The following is an 18,618-nucleotide window of genomic DNA, read 5'->3' as shown; positions in this document are numbered from 1 at the left end:
ATTTTCCTCAAATTTCTACAGTACTTCCATGGTCAGACTCTTCTACTAACATTAACTGAAAAGAATTAAAAACATTAAATGATTCTGAGTCAGCTCCTGTCAGAAGTAATGTTAATTTTTGACTCTTCTTTGTTCCAGGCACTACTCGTCAATGGAGAAGAGCTACTTAAATCTTTCCTAGTTGTCTTCCACATTCATAGAGCTTTAACTCCAGTGGGACTTTTTGCTGGCTGGTCCATTTCTCCCTATGGGAATTTTTTAGTTCATTTTATTGCTGATACCACGTGTGATTCAGTGGTTACTCAGCATCAAATACTTTGCCAGAGTTCTGCTTCATTCAGCATCTGAATTTTAACTGTTCAGCACTTGCCACAATCCTCTGTACAGTTTCTGTGACCCGTGGCCCAACTGGATCATATATAAGAACCTTTTAAAATACAGTTGCCACATTTTTCACTTCATATCATCTGCATTCATTGACAAACTTTCTGAAAATTATCATGTTGTAACAGTAAAAGTGAAACTAGGATTTGACTTACCACTTTTCTGACTTACCTTTGACATGTTGCAATTCGTGGAGCTCTTTTTTTTAATTTATTTCAGGAGGCAGAGACTTATGCTTTTGGAGGACAGAAGTGTAAGTTCTGTTGACAGTCACTGTGTAGATCCAAGGGCTCATGAGTTGCTGCATGGTAACAACTGAGATGTTCCTAGACAGGCACTGATATATTACTATTGGTTTCTTGTCAAATGTGTTCCCCCAAGTGTAATTATGCACAGAACGTGCATACATTAAATCCATTCCAACCACTACGTTTAGCCTCCTCAGCTCTTGTGAACAGACATGCAAAAAACACTCCAACACTTTTTTCTCACTCTTAAAAAGCCCCAGTATCTTTGCTTCCCACCCTTAAAGAAAATCAACGTTTGGCAGCTGTCTTATGTTTTTGCTATGTTCCTGATTTCCCTCTGTTTTTGGCATTGCCAACACATTCTGCAATATGCTGCAGTGCCCTTAATAACACTTTGGAACAGCCTCGCTAGAAATGCAGTTCACTGAGGATTGAATTAGCATGCATCATTTACAAGGTGTACAGTTATGACTTTTGAGCCTTTCCCAGTATTTTATTGTTAATACTTCTTTTCAGATGGGTTATACTCACGTGAGGAATGTCCCAATTTTGTGACATGTTTCTTTTTTTTGTTTTGCTCCTACATACTTTGGCTGAAACATTGCTGATGGCATGAAAAATTCTGCATTTCTTGACCAACCAGGCTTATCGTTATGGTTATTATTTTAGTTCAGTTTCATGTTCCATTATTAAGTGTATTTGCCATATACAGGTTGGCCATCTCTGTTCTTTGGCTCAATATCAATCATTTTCAGAGGCTGAAACAGGATTCTGAGCCTCCAGCTACCCAGATAAAAACAGGATCTGTAATTTGTCACAGGTGTTTGCTGGAACAATTCCAGCAATGGACACAACCCTAAAAATTGCAGGACAACATTAGATTTACATGACATGGTGGGAACTCCCTCTACCACTACCTGGGATCTGTTTCTAGAGTACTACGGTTTGTGACCCTGTGTAACCATCTATGATGCTTCCAGATGTCATTTGGTGTTGCTGTTGTAAATATATCTTCATCTACCCTTGAGAATTGTGAAATCAAGTTTTTAAAACCTACTCCTTCCTCACATTATGCATTTTATATTAGGAGCATTATACCAGGTGACAAAGAATCATGGATTTGCAGAACCAGGTAGGCTGGAAGGCACCTCTAGGAGACATTCCATCCATCCTCCTGCTCAGGCAGGGCTAATCAGATCAGGTTGCTCACATCTGTGTCCGGTTGAGTCTTGAACACCTTCAAGGATGGAGTGCGTGCCCCACAGTGTCTCTGGGTTTCTTCCAGTACTGGATCAACCTCATGGTAAAAAAAACCTTACATCTAATTGAAACCTCCCATGATCCCCTTTGTAGCCACTGCCTCTCATCCAGTTGCTGTGCATCTCCAGGAACCTGAAGTCTGGCTCTGTCTTCTTTACATCCTCTGACCAGGTAGTTGCAGACGCAACTTTTAGTTGCAGATGTCCCCTTAGATCTCTCTTTTCCAGACTAAACAGGTCCAGCACTTGCAGCCTTTTCTCACAGATCACGTGCTTCAGCTCCAGAGCAGCTTACTGGCCTCCTCAGGATTCAATCCAGTATGTCCACGTCCTTCATATATTGGAGACTCCCAAGCTGGACACACTATTCCAGATGCAGTCTCACAAGGGCCAAATAGAGAAGGAGGATCACCTCCCCGGACCTGCTGGCTGCAGTCTTGCTAATACAGCCCAGGATGCTGTTGGCTTTCCCGGCTACAAGGTCACATTGCTGGCTCATGTTCAGCTTCTTGTCCTTCAGGATTGCCAGGTCCTTTTCAGAAAAGCTGACCCACAGCCTGCATTGTTGCATGAGTTTACTCCATTCCAGATGCAAGACTTTGTATTTGCCTTTGTTGAACTTTACGAAATGTCTGTCAGCCCATTTCTCCAGCCTGTCAAAGTCCCTCTCAATAGCAACCCTGCTTTCCAGTGTGTTGACTGCTCCCCCCGAGTTTGGTGTCATCTGCAAAGTTGTTGAGAATGCAGTCTGCCCCACCAGCCAGGTCATCAATGAAGAGATTAAACACTGCTGGTCCCAGTATTGATCCCTGAGGGACACCACTAGTTACTGGATACCATACAAGTTACTTTGCATCACTGATCACAATTTGTTGAGCCCAACAGTACAGCCAATTTTCCACTCACCTTATCATTCATTTATCTAGCCCATATCTCACCAGTTTGGTGATAAGAAGACTATGGGAGATTGTGTCAAAGGCTTGTTAAAGTCAAAGTATGCCACACACACTGCCCTCCCCTTGTGCACAACATCATCATAGAAAAGAAATTAGGTTGGTCAGGCATCATTTGCCCTTGATAAACCCACGCTGGCGGCTCGCAATCACCTTCTTGTCCTTCATATATTTAGAAATGGCTTCCAGGAGGATTTGGTCCATAACTGTCTCAGGGACTGAGGTGAGGCTAACCAGTCTGTAGTTACCTAGATGCTCCTTCTTGCCCTTCCTGAGGATGGGTGCAATGTTTGCCTTTTTGTAGTCATCAGGAACCTCTCCCCGTTGAAACTACCATGACCTTTCAAAAGTGTTAGCAGCACCACAATGACATTAACCAGCTTCTCCAGCTCCCTCAGGTGCATCCCATCCGGTCTAAGTGGGTTACGTGCTCCCCAATTCTCTTTTCTCCTTCTGTGGGTACTACTTCACACCTGCAGACTGATAGGAGCCTCAGACTGATAGGAGGGACCTGGGAGGCCAGAGGGCAGACCTTACCAATGAAAACTGAGGAAGAAAAACGCACTGAGTACCTGAGCCTTTTCCATGTCCCTTGTCACAAGATTCCCTGCTCCACTGAGCAATGAGACCACATTCTCGTTAGTTTTCTTCCTGCTATTGGCATACTTATAGAAACCTTTCTTGTTGCCCTTTGCCTCCCTTTCTACCTTCAACTCGAGTTGCACTTTGGCTTTCCTGACTGTATTCCCACACGCTTGAACAGCATCTGTTCATTCCTTCCAAGTAGTCTGTCCCTGCTTCCACGTTCTGTGTACTTCTTGTGTTTGAGCTCAGGCAGGAGCTCCATGTTCATCCATACTGGCCTTCTGCCATGCTTGCTCAACTTTCTGAACATTGTGCGCTGTTCTTGTGTTCTGAGGAGGCTGTCCTTGAAGATCAGCCAGCTCTCCTGGGGCCTTTTGCCCTGCAGCAGTTTCCCATGAAAGCCTTTCCTGAACAGACCTAAATCTGCTCTTCTGAAGTCCAGGGCTATAATTCTACTGTTTATCTTGCTCTCTTCTCTCAGGATCTTGAATGCCACAGTCTCACAGTTGCTGCAGCCAAAGCTGCCCTTGACCTTCAGATCTTCAATTAGCTCCTCCTTGTTTTTTGAGTAGCAGGTCCAACATCTCGTTGGTTCATTGATCACCTCCATCAAGAAACAGTTTTCAATACAGTCCAGAAATCTCATGGATTGTTTGCGTCTGTCCATATTGCCCTTCCAGCAGATACTGGGGTGGTCAGAGTCATCTATGATCACCAGGGTCTGTGACTTCGAGGCTTTCTCCAGCTGCCTAAAGAAGGATTCATCTATCTTCTCTTCTTGATTAAGTTGTCTGTAGGGATATCTACTACAACATTGCCTGTGCAGGTCCATCCCCTGATCCTTATTGTTGTGGAGAGGTAGAGTTCAGCAGGTCTGGGAGCAGATGTCTGAGCTTTTGTGGTACTGGGGGGAATGGGTAGGCCATTAGCATGGTATCACGTGCCAGAGCACTTCATTGAGAAGCTGTCAACATTATCAGCACTCTACCATTGATTGATGCTGGCAGGCATCAACTGAGTTGGAAAACAGAAGCTATAGAGTAACAGTGATATTAGCACTGGTGGGACTCAGCTCCAGATTATGACATCTAAATTTAAGTGTGTGGTTATATACATGGAGCCAGTGTCTAATCTCAAGGTATGAACAAAGGTCTTATCTGCAGCTTGGTGCTCCTCACTTCTAGGTAAGGCAGCTGAAATACGGCTGTGGAGATGGACTACCTTTCATCAGTGAGAAAAGGAAAAGATCCCTACAGCTGCAAGACACTAACTAATAAAACGCTCGCTGTAGACCAGTAAGCATTCGAGAATCCCTAAGAAGCAGGTACAGAGAGGCTTGCTGGAAAAAGTCCCATGAGAGATAGGTACCTCTACCAAGGGGAGAGTCTGTACGGAGCTGGGGGCCATCCAAGGCCCCCAAGGGTAGAGCTGGTTTGATATGACACACACACTGCTATAGCAACGTAACTGGAGCCTTTCAAGATGATTCAGGAATTTAAGTCTATTGCAAAGAGATTTAAAATCTAATGGCAAAAAAAGCTTTTACTAGCAATAATGGATACAGATCTAAGTTTCTCTTCTGAAGCTCAGTAGTATATACCTAGAGGTACATTATAAGACAATATATGTATTGCTATGTTGCACTATCTTTTATTGCAGGAGAAATTAATTCCTATGTTTTAGAATTTCTTTTAAAATTATTTACACTCTCCAGAATGTTAAACAATGATATTAAAGTTTCAGACAGTATTTTTCTTTCAGGTAAGTGTCACAGGCCTAAATACAACATATTCTTTTCTCTCTCAGGGGGTCAGTCAAGATTTTATGGGTCAGATATGAATTTCTTGATATTGGTTTTTTCTTTCTACTCCAAATCTATGTGTATTTGTTTTTTCTTCTGCCTCAGACACTTCCTTATTACATGAGTCAGGAAAAAACTTGGCAAAGCTGGTGTTTCTTGTTACCTATCTCTCTGTTTTAGTCTCCCTACTCCTTCATCATTGCAGTTGCTTATGTGGGCTCTCTTCTTTAACTCCTACAACACCTGGTCAATCTCCAATTACCTGCCCAGCTCCTGGGCCTTTACTTCTGCTTGCTGTTTGCTTCAACAAGCAAGCCAGCTGCTTTCTCCTAAGATTATTTCACCAACCCCATGAAATCCACTCTCAGCTTATCAAGGGTGATAAATGCTTCTCACTCTGTCTATATGTTGCTGTCCAGAACAACTACTCCTGGGCATTCCTGTAAACCTGCGGGTCTTGTTCTCACCTTCTGGCAGCCTGGCTGAATTCAGGCCTTTTCCCCATCCTTTTCCTTGATTATTCAGGACTTGGCTTTTTGATGGTGCTGGCTGCCCACAGTCCTCACTATTTCAATTTAACGTTCTGATTGTTCGGATATTTTGGAAGTCAGGATACTGATCCTACAATTCATAATTTCTCCAGCCAACACAAGGCACAGGTATATGTGCATGGAAGTAAGCCCTTTAAAGCAAAAGAAAAGTTTGTATGTAAAGGGAAGTACATTAGGTACATTGCTGTATCCATTACAATAACAGAAATGATTCTCATGCTTGATTATCACAAAAGCTAGCAAGTGCCTTCTCCACTGGAATCCACAGTAATATTATTTCTGAAATACACTTTTGCAAAATCTCATGCTCCAGTATATGACAGTTACTACAAGCAACTGTAAAATATGAAGCTCTTTCATAAAAACCCATACTAGTACCAAATGACATTCAATCTACCGTATGTACTGTAAAATCACCCTTTGTGATTGTGGATAATAACAGGGTTTTACTGTGCAGGTGGTTTATGTTGTCAACAAGAACTCATGATAAAAACACAACATTAAGATCAGGTTGACATTAGGAATGAGTGTAGATTGTCAAGTACAATATGGCAGCTAACTTAAATCACCAAAACTAATTCTTGCCTGTTGTGGCTGTTTATATAATAGTATGTCCTTCAATCTGCTGAACCCTGGTTTACTTTCTCGTCTTGATGTTTCAGAAATTGTCTTGGCAAGAAGGGTGCCAGAGGGGTATGTCCATGTTAATTCAGCCTTACCACCCTCCTCCCTCCCAAAAGCAGAGTAAAGGGTCTGGGGAAAGATCATTCTGAGATCTCAACTGCTATAAAGAGGAGCAATGATACCTTTGCATTCCTGACTGGAGGACATATGACTGATGTCTAGGAAGAGCCTGGCTAGCTCTCACAGTTGTAGCTAACTGGCCCAAATGTTACCTTGCCATAGTTTACAGAAGCTGCAGCTTTAACTTAAGCTAAATTTCAGTTCTGGGATTTCTTTAAAAATTATTTTATATGGTTTGTTTACTCAGGTAGCTGATTATGTAAATGTGTAAGCTAATATTCAGTACTGCTTCCTATTAATAAAACCCACAACAAAACCAACCAGCTTGTGTCATGAATATATCACGTGCTTTCTATAGTATCTCTCTCCAAAAATCACACAGCCTGGACTGCTGCTGATAGCTTTACTCTGTATCTCCTTACAGAAGAGCAAGCCCCATTTATTTCAATGATGCCACCTCTGGATAGACATGTACTCGATATAAATTAAGCTACCCCAAACCTGGCTCATTGACATGGTTAGTAATTTATTGCAGGCTGTCAGTGCATCCTTCTCACAGAATCAAAGACAAGCTCCTATAACATGAAACTTAGGACTGTATGGACAAATTTCCAGCATGTCTTGCAAGCACTTTCAGAATATCTGTGACAAAAAGTATGAGGCTATTACAGCGGTTCTTTACAGAAAATATATAGTGCACACACTAACTGATGCAGGTACAGGTAATTAAATTGTCCAAGTTCTGTTCTCATGTATTCCAGCAAAATCGTAATAATTTCATTCATTTCAGTGGCTTCCTCTAGTCTTGAATATTGTAAAGGAGAATTTGAGCACTGTGTATGCGTTAGAGATGCAGATTCATTACTGTCAGAAAATGACATTAGTGTAGTGTCTGAAAATGACTTCCTCGTTTGTGAAGCCTGCCTTGCCAGGAAGATATTTACTTTAAACAAAACCCAAACTTGGAGCCGAAGATTTCTCATGATCAAATCTGTCAGCTTGAAAGACATCCTTTCTCAGTTTCCTTCCTCCCACCACATGCCCACTATATGCAAGTCTCACAGATTAGAAAATATTGCTCTGTACCATGGATTCATGACAAATTTTTTTCATCCAAATTAACCTCTGCAAGCTCCATTACTTTCCTGTCAACTTCCCGGTTACTGTCATAATCAGATTTCTGAAGGCTTAGTTGTTTTTGAGAGACACAAAACTGCAATGGCCATTGAATCACTCTAGCCAGAACTCTGGAAGAAGAACGCTGTCATGAATATTGAGTGGGCACATGCTGATATATGCTACAAAATGGTGACGACAGAGCTCTCTATTTGTAGCTGTCCATCCTTGCTGGCTCGTAGCTAGAAAGATGGTTGCTATCCTTCTTTGTCTCCATGTCTGTCACAATACGTAGGTAAACTGCTCCAGAAAGGCTTTTAACAAGGTTTAAAGCAAGAAATCCCATTTGGAGAATAGGTAAGCTAGGGAAGAGAAGTTCTACTTTAAACGTCTAAACAGGTACCTCAATAAGCTGGCACTGAACAAGCAATTTTGCACCTTGCAAATCCTTCTTTTGCTCTCTGGTTCTTCAAATGAAGATTGAATATGAGCCTGAAGACAGCGCGATGTTCAGTTGCCTCCATGGACAGCCTGACAAAGTCTCTAAGAAGAACTGGGAATTTGATTCTATGAGAAGGCCTGGTTTCGTGACAAAGGAAAGAAGGTGGCAATTGCCAGCAGTCCAAGTGCCCTAAGCAGTCCTAAAGATAGGATTTCCAGGAAAACACACATTTGAATTTCTCTCCACCAAGAGAAATTGGTGCAGAGTTTTTGTTCCTGAAGTAAAAACATTCTCTTGAAACGAGGTATATTAATGATCATTGTGTGAATTAAACAGGCAATAACATCCTAGGAGCTTAGAAAGCTTAGCTGCCAGTCATGTTAAAGGGTTACACTTCAAAGTACCACAGGGCAGTCTGAAGTGATATGAATGCGCTGCCATCTCTTTGAAAAAATTAACAGATTGGGTTCCAAGCACTTCTACTGCTGTGAACCACAACTCTGATAATACTGTTGATTTCCATAATATATATATATCTCCAACATACTGGTCACTGTATATTAAATAGCCAAGGACAAAGCTTATGGAGAAGATGGACATAAATTTAGTGTGCTTTGCTTGCACTTTAACTTCTGCTACCAACCTAAGTTTCTTCAGATAAAAGGAGGGATATAACCATGGGCCTTTACAGTCTGCCAAAACATCAAAGCACTGGCGAAGTTTTACTTGTTTAAAATCACATTGCAAACAGCTACAGTTAATGTGTGGAAGACATTTATGGTAAACATAGTGTTTGTAGTGGAAAGATGTTCTTTTGAAAAAATACCAGTTCTGACCATGAAAGCGAAAGGCAATATACAAATTGTGAGTTTGCTACAGAAAAAGGGATACCTGAAATTGTAAGCATTTCCTTATTCTTTTGACCACCTTTTATCTCACCAGAAGTTACATCAGTGGATATGTTCACCACATCTCCATGAAAGTTCTTTTCAGTTTTTAACTTTATATCCCTCTGCTTAGATTTATTTCAGATAATCGCAGCATTTTTTTTAGATACTGTGCTTGAAGATTATTTTGTAAAACTGCTGGTTTTGTCAATCATCAGCAGTATTTCTTCTTTCACAAATGTCAAACATATTTGAACTCCTACATTTTCTTTAAAATACAGGTTTTTAAGTAATGTTAAAAATAATTACTGTCATCTCACACTGCTCAGTAACTGATTCAACTTAAATTGTATTTTCCATACTTTGCTTAACATACATCTGCATCAGCCACAAATAATGTTATTCTAGGTACTGAAGGCAGAGGCTATAGGTTCTGCCGCCCATCCCAGTTGAGACATTCACTTATGTTCGAAAAAGACTCCACGCACAAAGTTTATGCCCGTCCTCTAACCCAAGACTTAGTTACATATTCAAACTGAATGTGGTACGGTTCTCAAAAAGGATAATGAACGGAAGGTTTAAAGAGCTCCTTCCCTGACAAGAGAATCTCAATGGGGGTTTCTGAGCTAAGGGACCACAGTCCCACCAAAGCACAAGGCGGTGCCCCGCTGCTGCTCTAGCCCTGAGGCCAGGCAGCATCATGCAGAGGGAGATTTTCAAATGATTAATAGGGAGTGGAACTCTAGTGCCTAATTGATGTTTATACCTTTTGGGAAAAAAATCCCCTGCTGTCAGTATTGTCGACAACCTGGCTCAAATTTCTCTTTTCACAATAGCAAAAATGCTGCTAAGTCCACCTGAAAGAATCCTGTCTGGCAGAAATGATGCATGGAAAATTCAGGCAGTCCCCTCACTGTGCCAGCAATGATCCAGTTTGACCTATGGACAATCCAGATTAAAGGCTGTAATGTCCTGCTAATGCATTGTTCTCTACAAAAAGCTTTGTTGCGCAGAGTGACCACTCCTTTGCTGGTCTGCAAAGCCGGTATTGTGCTGCCCAGTATCAGCACTCAGCACCTTTGGAATCTGTGCCTGTGGAAATCATTCTGAGGACCAATTACTCCCAGGAGAATTAATTCAGGATCTGATCCTGTGTCATGTCCTGCATGCCCTTGGCTCCCAACTTGGGAGATGCTCAGTGATAGGTAGAACTGGAAGACATCAAGGCCTGCTCCTGGTCTCGCAAAAATCAACTGCAGAACTTCAAATGCCTTGCACAGTGAAGGATCGGAGCCTCCCTGGGAAGAAGAGAAACGAGCAAACCTGTGATACCTTTGCACAAAAGATTGTTCAGTGCCACGGCGTAACGTGAAAATTCACCAGAAATTTTCTTCAGGCTTACACACACAATAATTTTACACAGAGAATATAATGATGGCTAATAGTATGACTCCAAAATACCATGTAAAATACATAATGCTGAGATCAATGGTGAGTAAAAGCACTGAAATGACAGCCTTTCAGTTCAAACAAAGCATAGTATTAAAATTCTGGTGGGTGAGTTTGGAAACAAAAATCGTCAGCTTCTGACTGATGTAGCCACCTCCCTGGCTGAGTGTCAAAATAGGTCAATAGAGCTTTCTTTTCACAATAGCGAGAAGTAAATGGGAACTTTGCTGTGTTCCACTCTAGATCAGTAGGAAGAGACATTTTCACTGTCATGTAGCTTTTCTATTTGTTACATGATACTCAGTGGTATTAAATGACAGCTGGCAGGTTTTCAGCAAAGGAAGATACTCTTGTCCCTGAGGATGGCACCACCCCTTGCACGGTTGCACCTTAAACGTTACGGCCCAGCAATGTAAAACACTGCAGCACCTCAAGGTTCAGCTCAGCCAAGCGTGGCAAGGTCAGTCAGCGGAGCAGAGGAGGGCAGGGGAGGAAGGCGGGGGTGGAGATGGCAGCCTGACCATAACCCAGAGTGACTAGGGCTCAGTTTCTAACGGCAACAATCTCAAAAGCTTCTCTGTGCACAGATTCATAATTAAGTGCTAAATAAAAGTGCTGTGCTGTGAACAGTGCATCCTCCCTTACAAATTCAGACTTCATCTTCAGACCTGGTAGTCTAATAAAGTAATTCAGTCTGAAAATTCCTAACATTTAAGCAGGGACTGTGAAATCAAGACATGGTCCGGGTCTCAATACTGTTAAACCCAGTGATCTCCTTCACCAAGTATTGCTTGTGATCACTGCGTTCCTAGTTCTTGGAACCACATCTCCATGTTAATACATTGTTAGGACATTGTCTAATTGCATGTTTAGCTTCATCGTAAAAACCAAGACAAACTTGATCAGAATAGTAGATTACAATCACAGGATCTGTGCACAGAAAGAAAAGGTCCAAGTGGAATGAAGGTCAAAAAAAGTGTAACGTCTTTTTAAAACTTGCAGCAGACTTTTTCCCTAACATGGAAAATAATCCTTTCAAAAAAAACAGGCTCTTAGCCGTACAACAAATCTGCAACAAAGCAAGGCTACCAGCAAAACTGAGTGTTTTTATAGGAAAGACAGAACTCACATCTTAGTACCTAAATGAAAAAGTAATACCCTAAAACATCTAAATGACTATATATTATTCATCATAATGCTTTCATGATTGCAATTAGTACAAACACATTTGCTGTGCTTCCAAACATTGGTGGGAATGTTGATGTTTACATCAACGTAACAGAGATTTGTGTATTTTCTTTACAGCAAACTATTATTTTTAAAACAGCATAGGAACAGGAAACAGGAAAGCAGACATCTGAAAAAAAGGTTGACCTCCTATCTGGTTTATAGCTAACGCTATTTTTGTGCATTTGGAGAGAATTATACATAACCTACAGTAGAGTGAGATTTTAACTTCTTTATGCACAACCACGTGATTTTATGAATAGTGGATTCCACTGTTGTTACAAATGCTACCAAAACTGTTCCGTGCATGTTCTGGACAAATGTATTTCAGTGTTGGGTGGATTAGTGTACTAAACGAGGTGTGGTTCAGACAGAGGTTACTGAAAAGGTTACTGCTGCGATTTGAATTCCTCAGAGTATAGGTGTACCCGTGGTGCCCTATAGCACCGTATCCAGTTTCTCAGGTAATTGCTCAGAAGTGTTTCTCTGTTCTCCCTTTTCCTTTTGTGTGTATGTGCATGCCTCTATGTGTGGTGGCAATGAAGGGAGGAGGGGGGGAAGAAAAGAGGGTTGGGCTCAATATGTCGTCCATGAACATCTGAGGCTTCTCCAGAGCTAAAATAATGGGAGTATTTTTCTTTTCCTTCTTGGGGAAAAGGACTAACGTTAATTAAACAAGGCGGCTTTTCCCATTCAGCAAGAGGTGCTCACTAGAGGAGTTTTGGCTTCTGGCCACTGGAAGAAAAAAAAAAAAAGGTGAGAAAAGGAAAATTACCAAACCACCTCATCTTGCTTCTAAATTAAGTACGGCTAATACTTACTTCAGCTTTCTTTTTTTTTACTCGTCCCCCCCTCCCCCGGAGGCGGGCGCTCCCCTACGTCCCCGGTGACACCTGCTGGCGAGGGGGCAGCCCGTGTGCCGCGGGCTTTCGTGCCACCACGGGCCCCTTCCCAGCGCCGAGCCCAGGGCCACCGCGCGGGAGCTCGCTTCTCCCTCCCGAGGGAAAGCGGCCTTCCCGCCGGGGGGGCTGGGGCGGCTGCGCAGCGCAAGGCTCGGGGCGCCGACCCGCCGCCTACGGGACCGCTGGCTCTCGGCGTGCCGGCCCCTTGTTCAGCGGAAAGGGCGACGGGGTGAGAGGGCCGCCCGCCCCTCACGCCCGGGGCTTGCCGGCCGGGGCGGTGGGGGGGGGGCTTCAGCGAAAGGCGCTGGGACAGCAGCGCTGCGTGCGCCCCCGCCCCCCGGCAGACGGGAGGGCGGCCGCTCGCCGGTGGCGCGACCCCTCGCCTCGCCCCTCCGAACATCTGCACCCCGGCACAAGAGCGACTTGTGTGCGCGGCCCCGCTGCCGGATGAAGCCCGCCTTTGTCCGCCCTCGCACCCCCGGAGCGGCGGCGAGGCGCCGCGCATATCAACGATCCCCCCCCCCCCCCCCCCCCCTTTCCTCCTCCCTTCCCGCCTGCTCCCTCAGGCCCGCCCGGAGACCCCAGGCAGCCGTTGGGCCTGAGGCGGCCCGCCCGCGGGTTGCCGTGGTAACGGCGGGGGCCTGCGGGGCGGCTGCCGCCCTGCCCTGCCTGCCCAGCCCTGCGGGGAAGGGAAGCCCTGCGAGCAGGGCCTTCCACCCCCGCCGTGAAAGTAAACGTGCTCAGTGCCGTTCTCCGGTTTCCCTGTCGAAACCTGCAGCCCCGGCATCTGCGAGGTGTTTGCTGAGGGCTCTGAAACCGGGGGAGGCTCAGGCGTCCCCGCCCCCGCCCCGAGGCTGCGGCCCAGCCCGGGCCAGGCAGCGGGGGCCCGGCAGCAGGCCGCTCTCTGCGTGTTTCCATTTCTGTACCCCCTCTAATCACATCTCCAGGGGTTTTTGCGCCATCTCGATGCTCTTCCCGGGTTTACTGGGGTTAGCTGAGCGCCCCGCAGCCGGAGTAAGGGACGAGCGAGCGGCAGAGTTGCTCTTTCAGCTGAAAACCGTGGGCGGCTGCGCTGGGCTGCTGATGATCCCAGGTTTAGTCCTTGCCGATGACTCACTGCGTGCGTGGACATCTGCTCGGGGAGCTGCTGCCCTCTCCGTCGAGAAGTCCTGGAGCTGGATTTCCATAATGAGGTTTTTCAGCTCCAGACACAGTGTGTTTAGAAACAGAATTTTCTGCTGGGAAGAGTTAAATTGCCAGCTTTATACAGTTATATAATATTTGCTGGGTTTTGTGTGTTGTTTTTTTTTCTCTCTTTAAGATTTGTCATGACAGACCAAAAATAAAGCAGAAGGGAGCAGAAAAATATCTGGGCTGAACTGCACTTACAAACTGGATTCTCCACTCCCATGAGATCATTTGTGGAATAGGTTTTTGATTTGGTAAGGTATTTAACACAAAATTGGAGAGAAAAATAAAAGGTTATAGGAGATTAAACAGTACTTTTTTTAAACGCTAAAAGTCAGCAAAAATAAGACTTAAGCTAAACAGCATAAATTAATTTCTTTAGGAATTGTGCTACCGTAAAAGCAATAAGCAGTTTAGTCTAAGAGTGGGCTCTGAACTCTTTGAAAGAATCGTGTTATGTATGTGCAGTCATAAATTAAAGTGAAGTCCTGGCACTCGGAAGAGCGGCATTGCTTTCCTGTGTGCTTTTATTGTATTTTGTGTATTGACTTAGTGTATCATGTCATTTACATTACATAGTACGGAAAGGACCCCAAAATACTAATTCTCTTAAGAGATTGCTGTTTACTTAAGTACGTGATCCCAAGCATTTACGGAGGGTGATCCGGCTAATCCTTACTGTCTGATTTCCTAAGTAAATGATTTTAGGGATCATTTGTATTAAAAAAAAACTACTCTCAGCTGGCTTTCTGGTTGTACTTAGCAATGTATCCCTATTGTATTTAGCAAGCTTGCTATCGTACAAAATGAATGAAAGATGACAAAAGGCAAAGATTGAAGAAGAGCACTGGGAATTTTAAAAGACTTTCACTTCTGCACTGCCATTTTTCTCTTTCACTGTATTCTCTCCAACAGTTTAAACAACTGCTGTGGATGAACCAGGTTGTGCAGGTGGAGCCAGTGTTTAGTAAGGCACGCTGCTTTAGTAAGTCACCTGTAAAATAAAATGATCTTTGATGTTTGAATAAATGCAGTTGTTCTTACTACTTTCTTGGTCAACAACAACAGCTGAAATGTAGCTTGGAGTATCCACCTAAGCACTAAGCACTTTTGAAAAAAACACCGAGTAAGTATTCAGTCAGCATTCGTGAAGCTGGGGTAGTCTTCCTTTGTGAGAACAGGTACTTGTTAAAAGCACCTCTTTTTGTCAAGCCAATCATGACGTGCCATGCCTGTATTTTTTTCTGTGACACTTTGTAAAAACGGGATATTACCATAGGGGGTAATAGGAATATGTGTGGGTGTGGTGGGGAGGGGGAAGAAGAAGTTTTGGAGAAACTCAGAGAAGGTCCAGCCAGGATGCTGATGAGATCATAAGAGAAACAGAGGTGAGAAAGAATTTAGAAGCCTTACCAGAGACCTTACTGCTTATCCCCAACATTTCAAAATGGGGTTTTAAGTTGGAGAAATAAGTACAAAAATGAATTATCTATACTCTGTGGTTCCCAAGGTATTTGAGAGTGTCTTTAATGTTTCCACTCTAAAAGGGGGTTAGTTCTTTTCTCTGTACACTGCATTTCAAAGGCAGTCCCCTAGAGTGAAGTTCAGCTTTGGCTTCAAGCACAGAAATTTAGCTACGAGAATGTGAGTGAGGTATCTTAACTTTCCGTTGCAGACAGTGGGGGTGGGATTCAGGTTCCTCTGAGCCATTTGAACCTTGTGCTTTAATACATTGAAAGGGGGCCTTCAGATACAGCACAATGTGACTTCTGGATAGACAACTAGAGGCCAGGCAGGATTAGCCAGGACAACTCAAATGGCACAAAATGCCATATTTAGGCAACTGAAGTTAACCCAATACATTCAAAGGAGTTTGCACCTTAAAGTAGATACTTCCATTTGGTCAGCTGAGTAAGTCTGCGTACTTTCCTGACTGCACTGAGAAGACCTATAATGACCATGACAGTGGCTTAGACACTTGGCTCACAGCAAGGTCTACGCTTAGGATCTTAAATTCAGGTGCTGAATCCTATCCTTGCAAGCTTAATTTACTTAACACTGGTGACCAGCATTATTTGAGACAGCCATACAGCACTGTCAGTTATCACACAGGACCTAAGGAAGACCCACAATCTTTTGGAGTGGCAGCCAGTCCATGCATTCAGGTTGTCTGAAGCTCTCTTCTGTGAAAACTCACCTCTGAAAACTCAATTCTTCAAACATTTTCTGAGAAAATACCTCTTTCTTTCAGTTTCCTTTTTTCTGCCCACAAAGAAGTTTTATATACAGCCTCAATCTTTTCTAGAAACTTTGAGCTGTCTAAGCCTAAGTATGAATGAAATAAAACAAGACCCTTCTTTTCTGGAATCTTTATTGCTATAGAAAGCAGACTCTTAAATGGGAAAAAAGGTGGGGAAGGGATGCCATTTAAGAAACTGAAAAGTGTGAGTGGCTGAAAACTTGCTGTTCTGTGAAGTTAAAGGTTGATGAAAACCTTTACAAAACAGAGGGCTGAAAGCATTAAACTTGAGTGGTTTCATTCAGGAAAGGACTGGAAGTGAAGAAGGGTAAAGGAAGACCCGTGTAATACGTTGGAGAGTAACAGTAAAACCAAACAAGTCTACAAACATTGGGAAGAAGTTCAGGAAAAAATAACAAGTAAATCATGCTTTTCTAAGAAGGCAACGCAGAGAAAGAAAATCTGATACACATTGGACACATCTCTCAGAGATTATTCCCTATTGAGCTTAACATTCATTTGGATAGAAGGGTGGGAGCAGACCCATCCCTAGTGGCAGAGATCCCCTACCACTTCTTTTCTTCATGACATTTCTTTGTTTCTGTTCACTCAGAGAACCATTCTCACAGTTAGCTCCAGGATTTCTCTTATTCTTCCATCTTTTTTCCTCCAAAAATGAAAAGCCTTCCTCTGCCTTCAGAAGATTTTTTTTATGTGACAGAGAGTCAGGTCATCTTTTTATTCTTTTCAATATTTTATGAGAAGCTTGGCAAGCTTTAGAGATTCTTTAAGTTTTAGGACTGAGAGAGAAGCAACTTAACCTTATGCTTTTGTGCCAAGAGAGAATGCACTTTTCCTGGTGAAATGTTTAAGCCAGCCACTTGAACATCCTCCAACCTTTTCACCTTTTCACATCAATATCGGCTTGAAGTCACAGCTGCTATAGATACCATCATGGGGCCGGAGCCAATAAAAGAGTTAAAGCATCTACAGCAGGACTTAAGTGGAATTGTATTGCCTGAGCCTGGACTGGTGATCCAAAAGCCACCTGTTCATCTGCTGCCTAGCTTGATTAGATGCCTTCCTGTAGGACTGCGAAGTCCTCTAGACGCTTACAGCCAAATTAAACAACTCAATACCTTTCTTTTGTCTGAAGTGAGGGCAAGGTTGGGAAGGCAGGCTGTGCTCCGTTTACAAATGCTTGAGGGACTCAATCTGTTAGATATTTTTTGAGCATGCCTAATGGATTGGGCCTCACAAGAATGCAATGGATGCTTTCCCCTGAAACACAGCTGAAGAAGAGGCAGCAGTGCTTCCATGCCAAATACACATAGATGGAGGCACGCACACCAGATACAACACCAAATGTTCAGGGCACTCTCACCCCGAGAAGTAGGGGATGTAATACTGTTCTCAGCCTGAAAAATTCAATGGACATTGAGTACCTTTCACTTATTTAATATTAGCATTCTGCTAGAAGCAAGGACCGAGGCCTACAAATGCCACTTTCCTGGTGATCGCCTAGCCCTTGGATTACAATGGCATGATCTATCAATGTTCTGCTCCGTTTGCTGTACAGAGGGACAGAAAGTCCACCCATCCTAGTTAGTTATGTCGCTGATTATTAGGGCCCTTATTTGTCAGGTGGGAGATGTGAGCTGAACCATTTGCTGGGAGGACATGGAACCTGTGTCTTCCCACTGAGGCGTGGACACGTTTTAAAAGTGGGCGTTGGCACCACTTCTGGTTGCAATGTAACAACAACAAAAAAGCATGAGTTCTGCTATGTTTCTTCAAGAAAGAGTCAGGATGCTGTGTCTTCAAAAGAAAGGAACTTTTCTATAGTCCTGGCTAATCTAAGTTCTAGATAGGGGTGGATGTAAGGTAGGCTCATGTTGTCAGCATTTCTTACTCCCTGGCTCTCAGTAGGTTCTCACTCAGTGTGCTGAGATCATTGTTGAGAGGTTCTTACAAATTCCTGCCTGGGGAGTAGCTGCTTAACATAGGTTTTGAGGGCAAAAGCACGGACATGCTGCATCTAAATATGAAGTGGCCAAACCACGTTGTATCTATTCCCTTTTAAACTGTTTTTGTTAGAAATGTTGCTCTAGCTTTTGCTCTTCCAGCACATACTTCTCTCCTTCAAATCAATGAGAGAAGGTATTGCTTTGATCAGGCTTGATCCTTTCATAGATGTCCAGTCATCTTTCTTTGCCACGTGACTTTGTGATAAGCTTTAATCATATTACAAGGTAGTCAGCTGTTTGGTTACCAGTCCTACTTGGGTGGGCTGAGCATGTCATGTGCATCCAAGTAGGAAATTATTAAGAGATAACAATCCTCCACTGTTAGCCCTATATCAGTCCAAGCTGGAGGTAAAACATTGGGAGGGACACAGACCAACCTTGTAATCAAAATGTTTGCAGAGAGACAGAAAAAAAATATTTATCAATTGTCCACTGTTTACCTAAGTAATCACTTTAACTGCTACTGCTTTTGGAATTTGTAATTACCTGTAAAATTGTTGTATCTTTTCAACTGGTTAACTGTTGTTTTCTCTCCCTGAAGAATTTATCTTTCTGAAAATTTTCTACTGCACATTCTGAAATGGCATTTTCCCCTTTATTGTTCTATAAATTTGAA

Source organism: Calonectris borealis, chromosome 1 (genome assembly GCF_964195595.1).
Source record: "Calonectris borealis chromosome 1, bCalBor7.hap1.2, whole genome shotgun sequence".
Lineage (NCBI taxonomy): Eukaryota > Metazoa > Chordata > Aves > Procellariiformes > Procellariidae > Calonectris > Calonectris borealis.
This window is presented reverse-complemented; position numbering follows the sequence as displayed.